This window comes from Seriola dumerili, unplaced genomic scaffold, assembly GCF_002260705.1.
Source record: "Seriola dumerili isolate Sdu_G_001 unplaced genomic scaffold, Sdu_1.0 BDQW01000367.1, whole genome shotgun sequence".
Taxonomy (NCBI): domain Eukaryota; kingdom Metazoa; phylum Chordata; class Actinopteri; order Carangiformes; family Carangidae; genus Seriola; species Seriola dumerili.
The window spans coordinates 879,573-897,277 of NW_019174622.1; the positions used below are offsets into that span (position 1 = coordinate 879,573).

Here is a 17,705-nt window from a genome sequence, read left to right on the forward strand (position 1 = left end):
TACTGTTCCCAAGCCCTGGTGGCACAAACTCAAACTGTGTTCTCCATCTGCAGAGTCTCAGATATTTTATATTCTGTCTATAGATTTCATCTAATCTTAAAGAAAATGTGGTCATGAGAAATAATGTAGAAGAAGTTGTTCGCAATTCTTATTGAAGTCTGGTGGAGTTCTCTTTTCAAGTGGCCTTGGTGTGAATTCAAATGGCTGTGTGTGCAGAAACAGCACGTTCAAGAACAACTAGTGAATTCAGCTGATGAGACAAAAACATATTAAATAGTAACTTCAATAAATTTTTAACCTGTGGAAAAATAAAAGAATATTGGGTTTGCGTTTCTAGGTAATGGTCTAGTGATGAGGAGGTATTCATTCCTGAAATGGGAAAACAGCTAAATCAACTATCAGAGATAACAGACTTTGGTGTCTTTGTGCGCCCGAGTCAAAGAAGCCAAAGGTGTCCAACCTTAGCAAGTATAACACAGTGTATGTATGTATATGAAAACATACCGTGTTCAGTTCTCCTACGTGTATATTGCTGTCTAGTAATGCTATGGAAACGGGATGAAACGCAGACACATCCAGAAAGCTGTTGATTTGACAGCGGCTGCAGCAAGACTCTGTGGACCGTTTGATCAAACTGATGTGTCATATATCATCTAATTATCTCGTAAAATTCAACCCACAATCTAATACGGGAGCTGCATATAACCAGATCCCCTCTGCTGCTGTCCATATGTAAAACTGCTTGTGAACACTGATGAGGTCACACTGACGAAAATAAATGTGTGCTTTTGTATCGGGTTGGTAGCAGGTGGTTGCAGGGCGACATCGTGTAGGTGATGAGAGGGTGTGGCTGTTGCCATAGCAGAAACAAAGTGAGTCTGAATACATTTAATACCCTTAGGGCTGTGATTCCCCATTACATCTACCTTAATGAATCTGTAGAGTGTCACATATTAAAAATGGGCATCAAATGCTTGGTCAGGTTTTTGGATTTAGGTCAGGAACTATCTGAATGATTGATGAAAGTGCAAGCAAACATGTCTAACTTTCAAAATATATTTCATCACCTTTAGTTAAGCATTGAGCAGGTCCTGTACTGTGTACTGTGGGGGACAACTGGTTAAAAATATAGCAAATAATGTATTGTTTTGGTATTAATATTGAAACTCAGGTACTGTATTTTGAACATTTTCATATGATATTGCAGGGAATATATAAATAACAATTTGTTGTGTAAAATGTAAAAAAATTGGGAGCATTTGTGCATGAGATCGCTCAGAATTCAATACTCTAAAGTTGAAATATAATCCACAGTATTAGCTTCCTCTTGCATTATACAGAGGTTCATGCTAGAGAAACATAATGATGTAGAAGTCAGAGTGAACAGATTGATAAACCAAAAAGAATAACTACCCCAAGCGTGTTATTATGAAGTAATAATTAATTTACTATTTTCTGTGCACACATCAATATGCTTTGCCCTCAGTTTGGCAATCCGTGTTCACAGATGGAGAAAGGAGCGCTCTGTCAAGACGCACTCATGGCAGCGACAAGTCAGTATGGTCGTCTGACCTTCAGAATAAAAGGGGTAAGGGTGAGATAGTGTTAAAGTAGTTTCATTTGATAATTATATGTATTGAGTAAAAGTAAAGATAATAAAAACACAAAAAAATAGGTTATTTTACACACGTATGACGCTCAGTGACCATCAACCACTTGGAGGTACACGGCCTATTTTTTTTTTTTTTATTGATACATAATTTATCACATGTGCTTCAACAATAAAAGATGAATTGCGCAATAGCAAAGATGCTGTGATCTGCATCAGCTTATTAAGTATGTGTGGAACATAATAATAATAACATTTTCTGCTTTTTGGAAATTAAGTGCTGCCTTACGTTACTTTACATAACCCTTTTTTTTTTAAAAATGACTATAAAGATAAATGAATAAATATTCCTTCAAAATATTCCTTAAACCGTGCATGAGGATTTCTAAGCCAGTGTTTTTTCCGTATGACCCCAGTGGCCTTCTTTTGTCTTTACAATGAAGAAAGCACACCCACTTTCATCTGAACATTTTAAAGACAATCCCCCTGATTTGACCCAACAGAGGGTCCATTCCATTATGTGTTTATGGTCAGGCCGCTGTGTTTGATGAGATCAGGAGAGGTCTGTAATTTATTAGGCTTTCACACTAACAGCATTGTTGAAGAGCCGCTCCTGAAGAAAAGCCCCAGGAGTGGCTCCCTGTGAGCCAGGGAGGCAGACAAAGGTAGAGGGCGGCAAGTGGGAGGAGGGGTGGAGGATGAGAGGGAGGCGGGACACAATGCAAAGTGTCGTCAAGGAGGAGCTGCTGGGTTGGCAGGCCACTTCAACCTCTGGATTCATTGTTTCCCTTTCTGCTGTCGCAGCCCAGTTTTATGTAATGAAGCTCGCTGATAGCAGTAATAATTTTTGACATTTTTTTTTTTAGATGTTCACTCCTTGATTTAATTTAAACATGATACTGTTGTCTGGTATGACTTTCCACAATTTCCAGTTTTCCTGCTGCATTAAAGATGATGGACAGTGTCCACGTTGCGGATTCAGGGCACTGCTGAGAATTTCTTTTCTTGGATTTCTTCCTTACTGTTCTTGATGCTAAATTAAATGAATTTGCATGAGTTGAATGAAACCTCACATGTCGTGAAAAGGGAAGGTTTGCCTCGAATTCTAAGGCTATGTGATGTGTGTGTTTCTTGTTTTTCCTCACAACATAATGTCTAAAAATAAGACGAGGCTCTGACGCTATTCTGGTAAACTGATTGCTGCAAAAGGAGCAAATTTTTGCTCGTGTATCGTGGCCTGATTATGTCTCTGGTGTGAATAGCCGCTCTCCTGACTGACAGCTGTCTCATTTTATCTGCAAGGCTTCTCTGCATAATGCGCTGCTCTGCTGCTTTAATAAGCTACCGTAACTGCAAAGTTCTGTTACTGTGTAATTATTTTGCACTATTAACAGTTCAGAAATGCACTGTGCCTGCACATGAAAATGGATACCAAAAGACTTTTTGCCCCGGTTGGAGGATAGAATTTGTTGTGTTGATGATACATGAATGTTGACAGGTGATAAAGGAACGCTCTTAGTTTCTTTGGCACTCGTTCACAATTTTCTTGGCACAGTTGTTTTGTAGTTTCTCCTCCATATTATTTGGCAGCTTGCAGTGTTTGTGCTGCATGACTTACTGTAAATGCTCAAAATGTTGAATGTAAATCCCTGGCATATGAATGTGTGAAATGGAAGTATTGCAAATCCGCAATGCCTGCACTTGTTGACTTACAGTATCATTGCATTTTTGCCAATACTGCGTTTTTTTTTTTTGTTTTTTTTGAAAAGCACATTATTGGCAAATCAATAAACTCCCAACCAAGCTCTCTGAAGTCTTTTCAATTTTTAATCTAATGCCAGCAGCATCTACTTTCACCCCCTGCCAAAGAACACGTCCAGAGTAAAGATGCATATGACTTTCCTGTCATGGTCGATTATGAGGAGGACAAACCAAAGAATATTTAAAAAGGTGTTTTTATGCTTTTGTACCCTTTTTTTGTATATTTTGATGCAACCTGAAGGTTAAAATAACATGACCAATTATATTTAAGTTACAAGATAAAAAAAATGTTTGATGCCTTCATTCGTGTTAGACGTCAGACTTATATCGGCTCTTTTATGAGTTTTACTCCGTTCCTATCTATCTTTTATGACAGATTGGGAGGTAAATGTCAAATGAAGACCAATGCTCTGTCTGAACACCAGAAGGATAAAATATGTTTACATTGCAGGAACAAAGGGAGCGTGTCATGCTGCATATGATTGATACTGGCTCGCAGTACAGGCAGCCAGATGGGCCGAGCTCAGACGACGCAGCATTGAGGGTCTAGGGCTCGGCCTTTTTACCCGAGCCAACAGAGGTCTGAGAGACTGTGATGCCTAAAGGCTCCAGCTCAAAGGCTCGTAATGTGCTTGGCATGGCTCAGTGGCACTCTCACCTCAGTGACACTGCACTGAATCTGCGCAACAGCAGGCTATATTGAATTTATAGTCCTGAGTAGCAGTATATGTTTATTAGATTCACACATTAAAAAATGGCGTCGTCAAGATTAATACAGCTGTGTCCACACTGGCGAGATCTCTTCATTTACCACTTAAGTGAAATATTCCACTCTTCTTTGAATATGACACCATCGTTGCGTACACTGTTCAGCTTATATGTACATTGATTTGTGGAAATTTCTACAGTATTATTTTGTGTCTTGTGCAATAATGGTGATTTATCCCTCGGTAGTTGCTATCATTATTCAGCATCACTGTGACTGGTGAGCCATAGATAGATCACTTATCAGTGTCTGACCCACTGTCAGCATGAAAGAACAAGTCTAAATGCCACATCACGCTCCCATTTTCGACTGTTTGTCTCACCGAAATGTTTCTCTCTCTATCTCAAAGAAAGCATACTCTGTTATGGCTCGCTAACACAGTGAAAGCCCACTGTTGTTTTTGACGGTGCTTCATTCAGCTCCACTGCCTTCTGTAGCCGGCCAACCAGATCACTTAGTTTGCCACCCTGTGCCATTGAAACCTCCTGGGACTTTGTTGACTCCCACTTCCCTGGATGAAACCTTTTTAAAGGAGCAGGGCAGAGAGGGAAGTCTTCATTAATCACAGTGTCAGATTTTCATTGAGCAAAGTATAACTGAAATGACTCTGCCCTCCCTGTCAGGAGGTAAAGCGGCTGATAATTTCCATGGGAAGTAGAGTACAGAAAATGAGGGAACAATGAAAATGAGGAGAGTTGAGGAGACAAACGAGCCTGGTGAGAATGGCCTGGTTGTTAGTCCTCAGATGCATGAGACTGGGTTTGGATACAGTATTAGCTGACATGGCCAGCTTCCCAAGGACAGAGCCCTTTTTTACAGAAGCGTTTGCTCATTAGAGAGCACATCTCGCATTGTTTATAGACTTTAATGAGCCTTGCCTCAACCAAGGGTAGAAAAACAAAGATGTGAAAAAAGGGACCTTGCATTCAAAATGCAGCATGTCCACTCGCCCAGGACAGGAACAGAGAGAGCTTCAAATCCTGCCTCCACTGCCTCCTTGCTAATCTTTCCTTCCCGAACAGTGCATGCTCCTTATGCATTTGAGGATGAGTTCTGCTCCCCCCCACCCCTCTTGCTTTTTTCTCCCATGTTTTTATCCGTATGTCTCTCTCTTTCTCATTACTGCTATTGCAGAGAACAATCTCAGGGCACCATTTTGCCGAGGACATTGAGGAGCTTAATTAGTTCATTCACGGATATGGCTCCTCTTACTGGCCCAATGGCTTTAGTGCCTCTGGAGGGCCTTAAATGCCAGCTCCCTCTTGCAGAAAGGCCTCAAACTGTACAGAATATAAAATACCTGTCAGGTTAATAAGGGAGAACCCCCAACAACCTTCCTGCATTTATTTATAACATTTGCACCTGCTCTGAAGGACTCGGAGTGGCAGTCTCTTAGCACTATAGTAGTAGAAGAAAGAGGGAAATAACATGTGATTCACAAATGCCCTTATGGTCTGCTCTTTTTTTTTATCGCTTCCTGTCTTGACATGCTTTGAACAAAACAAGGCTAAATTACATAAAAGGAGAACTATCAGAGCGTGGGGCTGAAAAAATGAGGTTCAGTGCTACATAATGGTGTTTAATGTAATGAATATTCTTATAAAATATATTAAGTTACAGAAGTGCAGTTGTAATTTTTTTCCTTGGGCTATTTCACATGACATGACTTTAATGCTTTTCCCTAATAAAATCATATTGCTTACATTGTTTTATACCATTAAAATGTTCATGTTTATTTTGTGTATTTCATTTTTATTCTAGATTTTAAAAAATATATAAAATTGATACCAGCAGCCATCAAACCCTAGAGGAGTTAGATCTTTTCAAATTGAAGGTCTGAAAGGAACAAAAAAGCCATTTTGACAAACAACCTGCAGATGCATTTGCTGCAGTGCTTTTTGGCCTCAGATTGACAAAAAATAACTTAATAGGATTCTTGGTAAGACTTTCAAACTAAATGAACTGCAACCGATAATGTGATTTTTAAATTACAGAGCTCATAACTCGTTATGCATTGATTGAACAGAGGTTTAGGTCAGTCTCCAGTGATGGGAAAATGATACCAAAAACTCAATAACAGCCAGGTTTTCCTTTAGGAAAGGTGCAATTATATAATTCTTTGCATCCTATCTTCACAATTTCAATGACATCTGAACTCTCATTAGAGAGATGGGGCCCCACAAAATGGATGTATGGGAGCGGTGTAGAGTGCTCGGACTGAAATGGGAAAATCAAATTTGGAGGTTGGCCTGTTTGCAGTGCTTCCTGTAACACTATCCTGTTTGTGGAATGGGGGGTATTCCTGAAATGACATTCAGTTTCTGGGCAACAGAGCAGCAGCTGTGCATATCTTTGTATCCAGGGGGGGTGCAGTGTGATAAAAGCCCATTGATGCAGCTGTGTTTGAACAGGGAGATTGCAGTTCGATCAGTGGCTAGAGTGACTCTCCAGCCGACAGAATCGAGGGAAAGAACTTTATAAGATTCCTATATAGTTTTTTTTTTTTTTTTTTTAAGAACGAGGAGGTGCAGGCTAAAATATTGTGACACAAGAGCCTGAGAGTCTGGATAAATGACAGTTTTATGTTGTGTTCACATTGGAGTCTAAAAAAAGAAAGCAATGTTGGGTGGCATCATGGGATATCTGTAAATACAAGACCAAACTGGTTGGCATAGCAATTCTGAAAAACATGTTGAATAGCCCACCCATTCAGTATGTATTCGTACAATAAAAAGCACAGTGTGACTGTTGGTCTCTCAAATCAGTCAACAACAAAGGTGGAGCAACATAGTGTTGGCTAATTCAGTTTTCTGAATCATGGAAACATTAGTGCTTGTCAGTTTTAATATTTGAGTGTATAGGTTTAATTATATCGTGAATATATCATTTCATTATGTTATTACAAATTTCTGTTCAACCAAAAATATGATTTCAAACAAGCTGCAATGGAAATAACATTCCACAGGTGAAATTATGTACATTTGCCGTACCATAATATATATATATATAGTGTTACTGTAATGATTTAAACCATATTCTCCAGCTGGGTGCAGATTTTTTGATGTCATGCTGCGATTCGCCCATGTATTGATATGAAACTTGAGTTTGATATTTCCCCCGAATTAATGATGCAAAAAGCTTCAAACAGTATGAAAACATAGGTAAGTGGATTAAACTTTAATTATCTCTGTCAGGAAACTTGTCCTCTGCTTTTGATCCAGCATGACTGCTTCTTAAAAAAACATGTTACAAAAATGTTAATTTAATACCGATTCATGTTAAATTTTGCCGTTTTCTTTTCCTTTTTGCCTTAATAAATGTGTAACTCTCCAGTCCTCTGGTTGTCCATGAGGAGAGAGTCTCGTCTCCCTTGGTTTTGGTGTCTGTTTTTGCATTCTTTATATACTGTTCATTCATATTAGAGTCACCTGCCTGGACATGAATGGGCCCCATTAAAGTTAATGGGTTTTGGTTCTGGTTCAGGTGGTTTTGCTGTATAAAGCTTTATGCTCGTGTCCAGTTCATGTTTGTCATGTGTTGCAAAGTAGATAACACAACGCCATGTAGGAAAGGAACTTACCCATTACCCTGGTGAACTTAAAAGGTCAGTAATGAATGGAATAATAAAAAAATGGGTTTCAAATTTGCTGGATGGGGTCCATAAGACATGGGCAAGGGCGAGGTTCTGGGTTTCGGTTAAAGGTCTGTTCAGAGCTCTTAATTCATTGCTGCAAGAGCAGGTGCAAAACAGGAAAATCCAATCCTGTTCCACCAAGTTTGAAGTCAATCTGCTATTGAGTTGTGTCTCCAGCCATGTACCAGCGCCATGTGAATGCAGCATTAGAGGTGATAAGGAGCGTAATGTTTTCAGGAAATGTATAAGAGGACAACTTGGCAGTCATTAGTTACTTGTTGACACTCTTACTGCTGAAGCAGAGACAAGAGTGGAGGTGGAGTATAACGGAGCCACTCTCCACTGGTGTGGCCTCATTAATCACTGTCCTCTCACTCGCCACGGGTGAAGGGGATCCTTTGTCTGTGTTTGGAGCCTTCTGTGTTTGATTTGATGCAGTGCTCAGATGCTGTAGCTTGCATCCCAGTTGGTGTCCGGGAAAGGTGGATGAATATGAAAGTGTGCTACCTGACATTAGTGTTTTTGTCCCCGCTGTATGAATTCTCATCAAAGTCTAAATTAGGACTTCATTAACCTACATGGAATTTATGCCAGAGCAGCTTGCAGAAGGGGGTCTTATCTTTCCTAACGGTCTTTTTGTGAATACGCCACGCTGCCTTCTGTCTCTATTTCACTATTGTCTGGTCAGAGCTGCTCAGACCTACATTTCAGGGAAGAGAAGATTTGTTTTTATTGTTCCTTCTTCATCCAGACCGCTGACAAGTTTCTCAGCCAGTCATTTCTCAAGCAGAGGTTTTCATAATGAAAGAGAGTGGAGAGAGAGGAAAAAAAACACATTTCCACAAGAGTTTCATTATCACTTTATGAGGCAAAAGTGCCTTTTTGAGAGAAATGAATTTAATGAGAGATAAAGAAACTGCAGCAGACATGTCATTTTTATTACCAAATGAAACTTGTTTTTTTTTTTCTTTTGTTTTGTTTTTTTTGCAGACACAAAGTTTAGAGAAGACGTATGAAGATAATGTCTCAGCTTGGCTTCATAGAGCTAAACAAAAGCCTCAGACAGATGCTTTGTTGGTTTTTAGCACATACACTGGCCCCAGAAAAGACTAAACATTTTCAGTGTGTTGTAATTGTATCAGGGCCCTAGAATGATGACAGGCACATGTCGCTGCTGATTTATTGGCAGCTTAACCTGCTCATCAGAATGGTTGATGATGAGCATGAAGACTGATGGGCTTACCTTCACAAACCTACAGCATAGACGCACGAACCTTGATTTGTTTACTTTCCTTAGAGATGAGTTGGTACATCCTGATGTCGGATATAACCAGCGTTGTGGTTGTAAGTAGGTTTGTAAGATTGTAAAAGACAAATGTGATCAGTCTCACTCTTCTGAACATTGTCAGTGTAATAATGTCCAAGTGTCTGCCAATTTTATCATGTTGAACTTTCAGTTAATGGGAATTTTTTGCTCTTTTAACATGTCTGGCTAAAGGTAATATGGCAACAATCTCAGCAGCAGGTAGTTGGTATTGATCAGCAATCCCTTTAAACCTTTGTGGGTTCCGGCGAATGATTGCCTGCATAGCAATAGCACTCAGGAACTTTGATTATGCCCGGTGAGCAGAAAAATAATGCTAATGATCTAAAATAGAACATTTTTTGTCGTTAATCTTCACCAATTGGAGTATTTTTCTCTTTTTATTTCTGTCTCTTAAATTGTAAGTTAAATATACAACTGATCGTTTAAACATTTTCTGTCTGCTGTGGAGGGCTGGATATCAGACCTCAGTGCTTTGTGCTTGACTAAAAATATGTCAAGCACAAAGTATCCTCCTTTAACATTTGGTAATATGCATGAATAAACTCAGTAAAGTAAAAAAAAAAAAAAAAACTATGATAACTTTTAGAGTGCAGTTGACCAAGAGGAACAAATTAACAATTGGACCTCAGGATCCCTCTCCACTTGCCAGGTTTCCGGCTGCTCTCAAGAGGATTTGAGGCTATCTGCTGGATTTCACTTCACTTTTGAGACAATCCATGTGTTGCTTGTCACCAGCTCCGTCAAGAGAGTTGAGCATTAGATTAAGTACTGGCATGGATCCAGCACTTTCACCTGTACCATCTCTGACACTGGGGTTGTGTTTGTTCCGAGCAAGCCCTTTTGATGTCAAAGAGTGATTGCTTTGAGGTTTGAATCCACAGACCAGCTGGGAAAATCTTTGGTGGGCAATGTCAATGAGCAGCACTTGTTCCATCTCTTCCTTTACAAACACTGTCAGAAGTAGGAGACTGTGTTTACTTTGGGTGGGTCCCATTGTGACTGTTTGCATATGAATGTGAGAGAAAATATTGCAGAAAAATTGTTCACTCAGCGTGGATTAACACTGTATAGAAAAATAAAGCCTAGAGCTGCATTAATTAACTTTTTGGTCTATAGTTGTGACAGTTACTGTGTTAGCAAACAGTTGCCAGTTTCCATTTCCAGCAGACATGGAGAAACATTAGCACTCATTTGGGGTTTTATTTCTGGCCACCTGTTGAATGTAAGCTGCTGTAAGCCCAGTTTTTTTTTTCCCATCAACCCCTGAAAACGTGTCTGTTTAGCTGCTTGTTGCTCCACTGTGTTCACCAGCTACGTTTTAACTTTGTATGCCTATTGTCTGGTGCTGGCCCGGTAGCATATGGTGGGTTTACAGTGGGGATATGATAATTGTCTGTGTTTGTCACTAGGAGCAACCCCCTTTTTAGTCATTTGATCCACAGAAAATATTGATTAGTGGAGCTTTAAAATGGCCTCTGTGAACATCTGTAACCCTAACCCTTGACTACTCAGCCCACAGCACCCATCAACAGATAGACTAATAGCAGACACACCTAATATCCCAAACTTGCATTTCTAATGTTGGTTACATGAATTGATAACCTTGAACAGTGAAAGAGATGAAATGGCCTCGGTATTGCATCTGTATAATACAAACATTATTATAATATTAACAGATGGTCACATGTCTTGAATGAAAACATTGTTTACTGTATGACAATGTGATTAGTGAAAGTGAAGCAGGCAGCAGATAAATAGACAAGTTTCCCCCCCATTAGACTTTGGGAGGCAATAGCACCGATCATGCTGTCACCAGTGATCACAGAATCCATAAACAAAACCCAATTAGAGATGTGGAAAAAACAGTAATGGAGGGAGGGGGGCATGGGGATTGATGGAGTGGGCGGGGCTGACTCCTACAGGACCTGCTGGGCTCCAGAGATGCCACAGATGTGACAGTGTCTGGACTGCGTCTGGAATATAATGTAATTCTGATGAATTAATAATCATGCAGAAAATGTCATAAATAATGAGGACCGATGACTGGTTTGTGCTGAAAGCAGAGCCGTGCTGAGCAAGGATGTGCCCCCCCCCCCACCAAACACCCCCCTCTCATGCCTCCTCCAGTGGCAGGAGATGAGGCGCCAGACCGATATGCGATGTGATCCCAGAAGTCCCTCAGCAGACAGGGTGAAGTAACGGGAATCCCTGGAGTGGGGCTGGGGAGGTAGCGGTGGTGAGGTGGGGGTTTGTTGTTGTTCATGGGTGTGTGTGTATGTGTGTGTGTGTGGGGGTGGTCATGTCTTCTGCTTGGTTTCATCTGAGACAATGAGGAAGCCTGGCAGATTTGTGCCAAAGGGGGGGCTAAAGGTGATAGTGAGCCAAGAGGACTGAAAACACTGCAAACAAAGTAGCACTCACCCAGATGAACACGATGTTCACGCACTGTGTGTTCTTAAGCTGCTATAATCAATTTTTTTTGGTCAGACGGGAGCAGAAAACCATCAAAACAAGCCGACAGAGACACACACACACCTAACATATAATCTCTAATTGACAAACATGTTGGCGATCATTTGCCTTCTTGCACATCCAGCAGACATGGAGCTATTGTTCCTTCTGAAGTCGAACTCCTCAGAGAAATATGTGGGTCTTCAGCTGCTACATGAATGTCTTTCTCTACCAGCTAGTCACTTGTTTTGTTTTTTTGTTGCCGGGTAGGTTTTGAACAGTGGGTTTATCAGAGCTCCTCTGCTGAGAGAGCTGCTTAGACTGAACAATGCAGTAAATGTGCCGTAAAACCAAAACAACGAGCTAAAAGAAGCAAAAAAGTACCACAGAACTGCAGAGATGGGCGGTAATTTTGGCAATGAGTCCCACAGAGTCGAAAAATAATTAATAATCCAGCTTTAAGTCTCATCAGTAAGTGTTTTTTTTTTAAATATTCTTTTCAAAAGGATTGGACTGATCTGACTCAGATGGGATGTTTCAAGGCTTCAGAAAGCTGTTGGAGTACACGGCACAGTTTTCAATAACCAGACTCCTCTGGTGGTGAGGACAGCTCTAAATATTCCTGCAATGACAGAAATTGGGGAAAAAAAAGTCATTAAACTGCAGAGCTACAGGATGTTTGTGCTGAAAACGGTTCTTTTTATAATTACATTTTCACTCAAAAATTCAACATTTATTCCATGTCAGAGGTGAAAGGATTGTGAAGTCTTTGTTTGAATTGCATTCACAGCAAGTCAGTCAGATATTTTCCTTTTTTTTCTATGAGTAATAAGTTAAGGTTCTGTGTTTGTAAAGTTTCAGACAGGGATTTAATAAACACAGGCCGATTACTCACTGAAATATTCTTTCTTTTTTTTAGTGTCCTTCTTTCTGCCTTCCAGACCTCTTCCTCTTTTTATTTTTTTTTCGTTTACCCCCTTCCTTCTTTCTGTATTTCTTTCCTTCCTGTCATACACCATCCACTCTAACTAGCTCACACTCTCGGTAGCCCTTTTTCCCACTGTATGGTTCCCTCTGGCCGTGGTCCGTCATGGTTCCGCCATGCTTCATTTCTTCATTAGAGGTTCTGAGCATTTCGTATAATAGATTTCCACTATCAGGGATCCCATGCCGGTCTGGAAGGATGGGGAAGTCTAGACAGTTTGGAAAAAGTCTGACAATTCACCTTCACAGTGCCGCCTGCTGCTGTGAGGCTGAGAATTGCATCTGTATTGGTGGCGGTGGTGGCAGCACACTTGTCAGTTCTGCTTGCCCTTTAGGGATGATGAGGCGTCCGTCTCTGTCAGATTTCCATCAGGTCTGATGAGCGTCCTGGCTAACTGAGTTCTACCTCGCATGTCTGGTTGGCTTGAGTTAATTAGCATGCAGCTAGCATTACTTGGTTTGGAGGAAGCACTTGTGGACGCAATGCACAATTTTGCATTATGATTAAAGGATAACAAAAATGTTGAAAATCAAATTTGTACTTCTGTAAAGTGCGCTGTTGAACCTTCTTTGCATCCATTCTTTCTCCCTTGTGTTTGTGCCACAGCCACCTTTTTGAATCCTAACCCTGACAAGGATTTTTTTTTTGTGGATTTGGGAGAATTTAGCCCTGGAAAAAGACATTCAAGACAATGGCATATTGAAAGTTGTGTGACACACAAGTGTTAGTGGAAAGGTTGGATTGTCCTTGTTGTGCGAATGTGTGGAACTCAAAATCCAGCCTTCATTATTCTGCATTTTGTCCTTCCCGTTAAAATAAACCATGCTTTCTTCACTTAGACATTTTTAAAAAAGATACTATAAATGTAATTGCATCTTCAGATATTATAGACAATACTATTCTGCATTGCATTTTTCTATTGTATTAGTTTGACTGAAGTCTTGAGGACCAATTATGAGCTTAATTATGAGTTATGATTACGTTAAGTACCAAAGCAGGAATTAGCGTGATATTGTTATAGCTGGATGATGAGGAAGAGGGAGGAGTTTGGGGTGCTGAATTGGTCGACTCCATTAAGAACCTTTTAAGTTGCATAAATATAACTGTAACTCAACAGGAAAATGCCCATGAGTGATTTTGAATACACTAACAAATATTCAATACATGAGCATGATCCAGTGTGTGACATAAAGTATATATATATATACATACATACACAGAGTTCTGAGACATACCTGTTTGCATATTTCTCATTTGCATTAATTTCCTGCCAGCTACAACATTGATTTCACCAAGCTGTGTAGCAGTGTTAACCCTCACGATGGGCCTGATAAAACTGGGTGTGGTTCTCATTCCCCAAGAGCTCTCGCACATCCACCGAGACCTGAAACCAGAGCTGATGTGTGATATCACACCCATCGAGTCACTGACTGAACAATGTGCAGATGAACCTTCATGTTTTCTGGTTTCCTCTGTTTTTAAATGAGAAGACGCACTAATACAGATTCAAAGTTTCTCCTCCTGCAGGTTGGCGGTGTCTGGAAAATGTGTGTGATTTGGTGAACAGTTTGGTTGGATTGTAATTTCGCAGTCATTGCCAGAAAGTTGACTCCCAGTGATTTAATTGTTTTGTGTTTAACCATAACAAACAGATAATTATGCCCATGACAATTCGAGTCATACAAGACAGTTGGCTTTCTGAAGGGTACGTTTATAGTTTTGGCTATCAGTCCAATTCCAACAAGACACAGTTGTCAGATGATCAGGCAGGATTTTGCAGTGCTGCCAGGCAAACAGTAAAAATATTATCCAGACGGTCTGTTTTCAAAAACACTTGCAGTTTACAGACTGACTTTTCAACTGTGACCCACCTCACCTGTCAAAGTTGTGTATTGTTTACGATCTATTTTTATCATCTGACTGCTCATAATCGTGCCTCATCATGCTAATGGTGATATAGCTGCATTACCATCTCATCAGTAGCTTTTGTGACTTTGTATTCATTTGTATTTCTGCATTTATTACGGTGTACAGTACCGTGTTATCGCAAAATAGAAATAACTGCAAAAACTTTAGAAATAAAATCGAAGATTTGTTTTGTTTTTATTGTTAAACTGCTGGAGGGTTTTTCGGGACCAGACAAGTCGCCCTTACTTTTGGGAGCACTCAGGATTAGGCTCCACACCTTTCTTCTAAGCGCTTGAACAGTCCACTGTAAAAACTTCATTGCATATTACAGCCCTCGTGTTGCCTTGCAGCTCTGACAATGAAATTGCTACTTTTGCTCCAGTGGAGTCACACTGCTTTGTGTTCCCTGGTAGCTCCGTCTCCGTACGAGTATTTCCATCAGTTTTTTTTTTATTTTTATTTTTTTTTATTATTATTATTATTATAACAAGATGTATGTGGCTTTGCCAGGTTTTTGGAGTCCCCTGGCAGATGTCCTTGCACAGTAGTTCTTGTTATCTACAGCTGAAAATAGGCATAATTTAACCTTTTATGCTCTCCATGTAAACATAATGCACAGCAGCACTTATTTACTTTGCCAATGGATGGACCAAACTCAATACAATCCTGTTTCCTTCTTCCTGAGTGATGTTAACACTTTCGGGGCCTCATACAGTGCCTCATGTGTGCTGTCAGGCTAGCTTACAGTAATTGCTTGTTCTCTTAACATCCCCTCTCTTTTTTTTTATTTTTTATTTTGAACTCAAGCAAACTATGTGAATATACTGTATGAGCTGGTGACGCAGTCCAGTGAACCTAAAAAGGGATAACAGTCGCACTATTTTTCCATTAAAAAAATACTCTCAGAGAAAAGCCAGTGTCTCTGAGAAGAAATGCATGAAAGCAGATGTGCCCCCCATTTTCAAAGAGTGCACTGAAAGTATGGAATTGCTGGCAACCTCTACCCAGCAGACTCTGCCTTTCTGAAAAGATAGCTTTCATTCTCCAGAGTTGAAATAACTTCAGACTGCTAATTTAGCGTCACGGCAGATACTAAAAACCATTCAAATTTGTTAGTATTCTCTACTCTATGTGCCTTTTTTGTTGGTCACTAATTTGAGCTGGATCTGAGCCAAACGCTGCGTTCCTTTCACTGTGACACAGAGACACTCAGTCAAACATTTGGGAATCTGGTAAGAAAGGCCATAATTGCCCTGTGCCCTATCAATGCACGAGATGTACCAGCGTGAAAGAATGTTTGTGTAGGACCTCTATGAGCACACAGAACTGGTATTGAAAAAATATCACTCTGTGAAATTTGCCTGCACCGTTCGCATAACTGTCAGGAGTTGTAACATGAGATGAGAGTTTCAGTTGGTGGTCCCTGCCATAGGAATATGGGAATGAGGGGTATGCTCTGGGAATGCGGAGTCAGTGTGGAGGTGAAGGGGGTGTGAATATGTCAGTTGTAGTGGCAGGAGATTCATTTCACTGCGGAATGTGCTGTTGGTATATTTATGTTGTCGGCAAGGCCAACAAACCTAGCCATGTACCGCAGTTCACTTCCAAGTGCTGTCCACGGCTCATGCCACGATATAAACAATCCGGTTTTTTTGTTTGAGAGCCTGTCTCACAGCCCTAAACCATGCTGCTTGCTTTTCCACAAGAATCAGGAGTGTGCAGTGAGCTTCAACTATTCCCATAATACTGCAATTACGGGTGATCGGAGACAAGACAACACTTTAGGCCTATTACCGTCTTAGCTGTTTTCACCAACCACCAGCGGAACAAAGAAGTTCCAGGCTTGATTTTGTTTCGGTTTTTGTTGGGCCCAGTATTTCAAATTTAAGTTTCAGATGGTGCCAGTGGAGGGTATAGCAGTATTATTTCAAAAGTACAGAAGGGTGCCTTTCTGATCAGAATAGTAGAGAAATATAAAATGGCAAAAAGAGACGCATTATATGGTGCTCTAAAGCAACTGGGTGTTGTTTGTTGGTTCCACCTCTCACTGAATTCACTTCTAGATGGCCTCTCTTCAGCAGAGAAGTACATCATACTGTGAGTGAACTGCATTTACAGTTGTAGTGTGGAGAACAAATGGCGTGAGTCTGTTTTGAGTTGCCGGGAAATAAAAGCCCTACTGTGCAGCCTCTTGAAAGTCTGGATAAATGGACTTGTCTCTGTGCAGCTGCTGTCTATTGTCTGACTCAGCGACGTCTGGAATTCTAACCCTGATGATGTTTCCTTTGGTCCGGAGCTGTTTGTCCGGAGCACGGAGAATTCTCGAATCTGCTTTAATCTCATTCCCATTTTCTCTAACTTGCGTCAGATCTGTTTTTCTGCCCTTGATCCAACTTTGTTTTGGGTTATATCTGTGCGGAAAAATGTCGTCTTTTTATATTTTTAGACTGAAATGCATATGTATTCAAAAACCTCAGCATTAATTAGTTTGATGTCGAAGGGTTTAGTAGACCTCCTGCAGATACATCTGCATTTCAGGAGGATAGAGATTCCGAGCACATAGTCAAATCTTTGCTTCATTGCCTGTTCGATTCCCCTAAATTTTAGGGTCATCAATGATAATTTTTCATGCACAGATTGAAATGCTCCCTTTCAGTGAATTTGTGCTGTAGTCATTAATGGCTGTTGTCCTCAAAGAACCTCATTAATCAAGCGTGATATAAAATAGTCGGAAAGCTGAGAACATGGAGTAGATATAGAAAACAATTTTCGAAATATGAAATTTGAAACGCACACATTCGCAAAGTAAATGGCTCTGCCATCTCCTGCATTTTTCACTAAAGCTTTAATGAGAAAGTGAACTATTTCAGTTAAAGTTCCTCTTTCGACATTTAGCTTTTGATCTTCTGTCTCGGAAAGCAAATGATTGCAAATCAATTCAGACTGTTGTGGCTGCCTGTTTAAATTTCACAGGTAGTCGCAGCACTAAGTATATTCCCCAATGATGGCTGAACTTAAACCATATATCAGTAGTTTACTGATGTAATGAAAATGCAGATAAATTTCCTCTTGTGTTTCATGACTGTGATGAATTATTATTATTATTATTATAGTAACGGTTGTTGAGACATGTAGAGCTACATATGTGCAAAGCTACAAATCCTCTAACATTTGTGAAATTCATATAGGAAATAGCAGATAATCACAACAACTACTACTACTACTATAAACACAGAACATGAGCACAACACAAAGACATGGATG

The 17,705-nt window shown here is 40.1% G+C and overlaps 1 protein-coding gene across 9 annotated transcripts in view; it reads left to right on the forward strand.

Moving 5' to 3' along the window:
- LOC111233079 (neural cell adhesion molecule 1-like) overlaps positions 1–17,705 on the forward strand; it is a 237,940-nt gene that overhangs the window by 10,194 nt on the left and 210,041 nt on the right. The window lies entirely within an intron of this gene.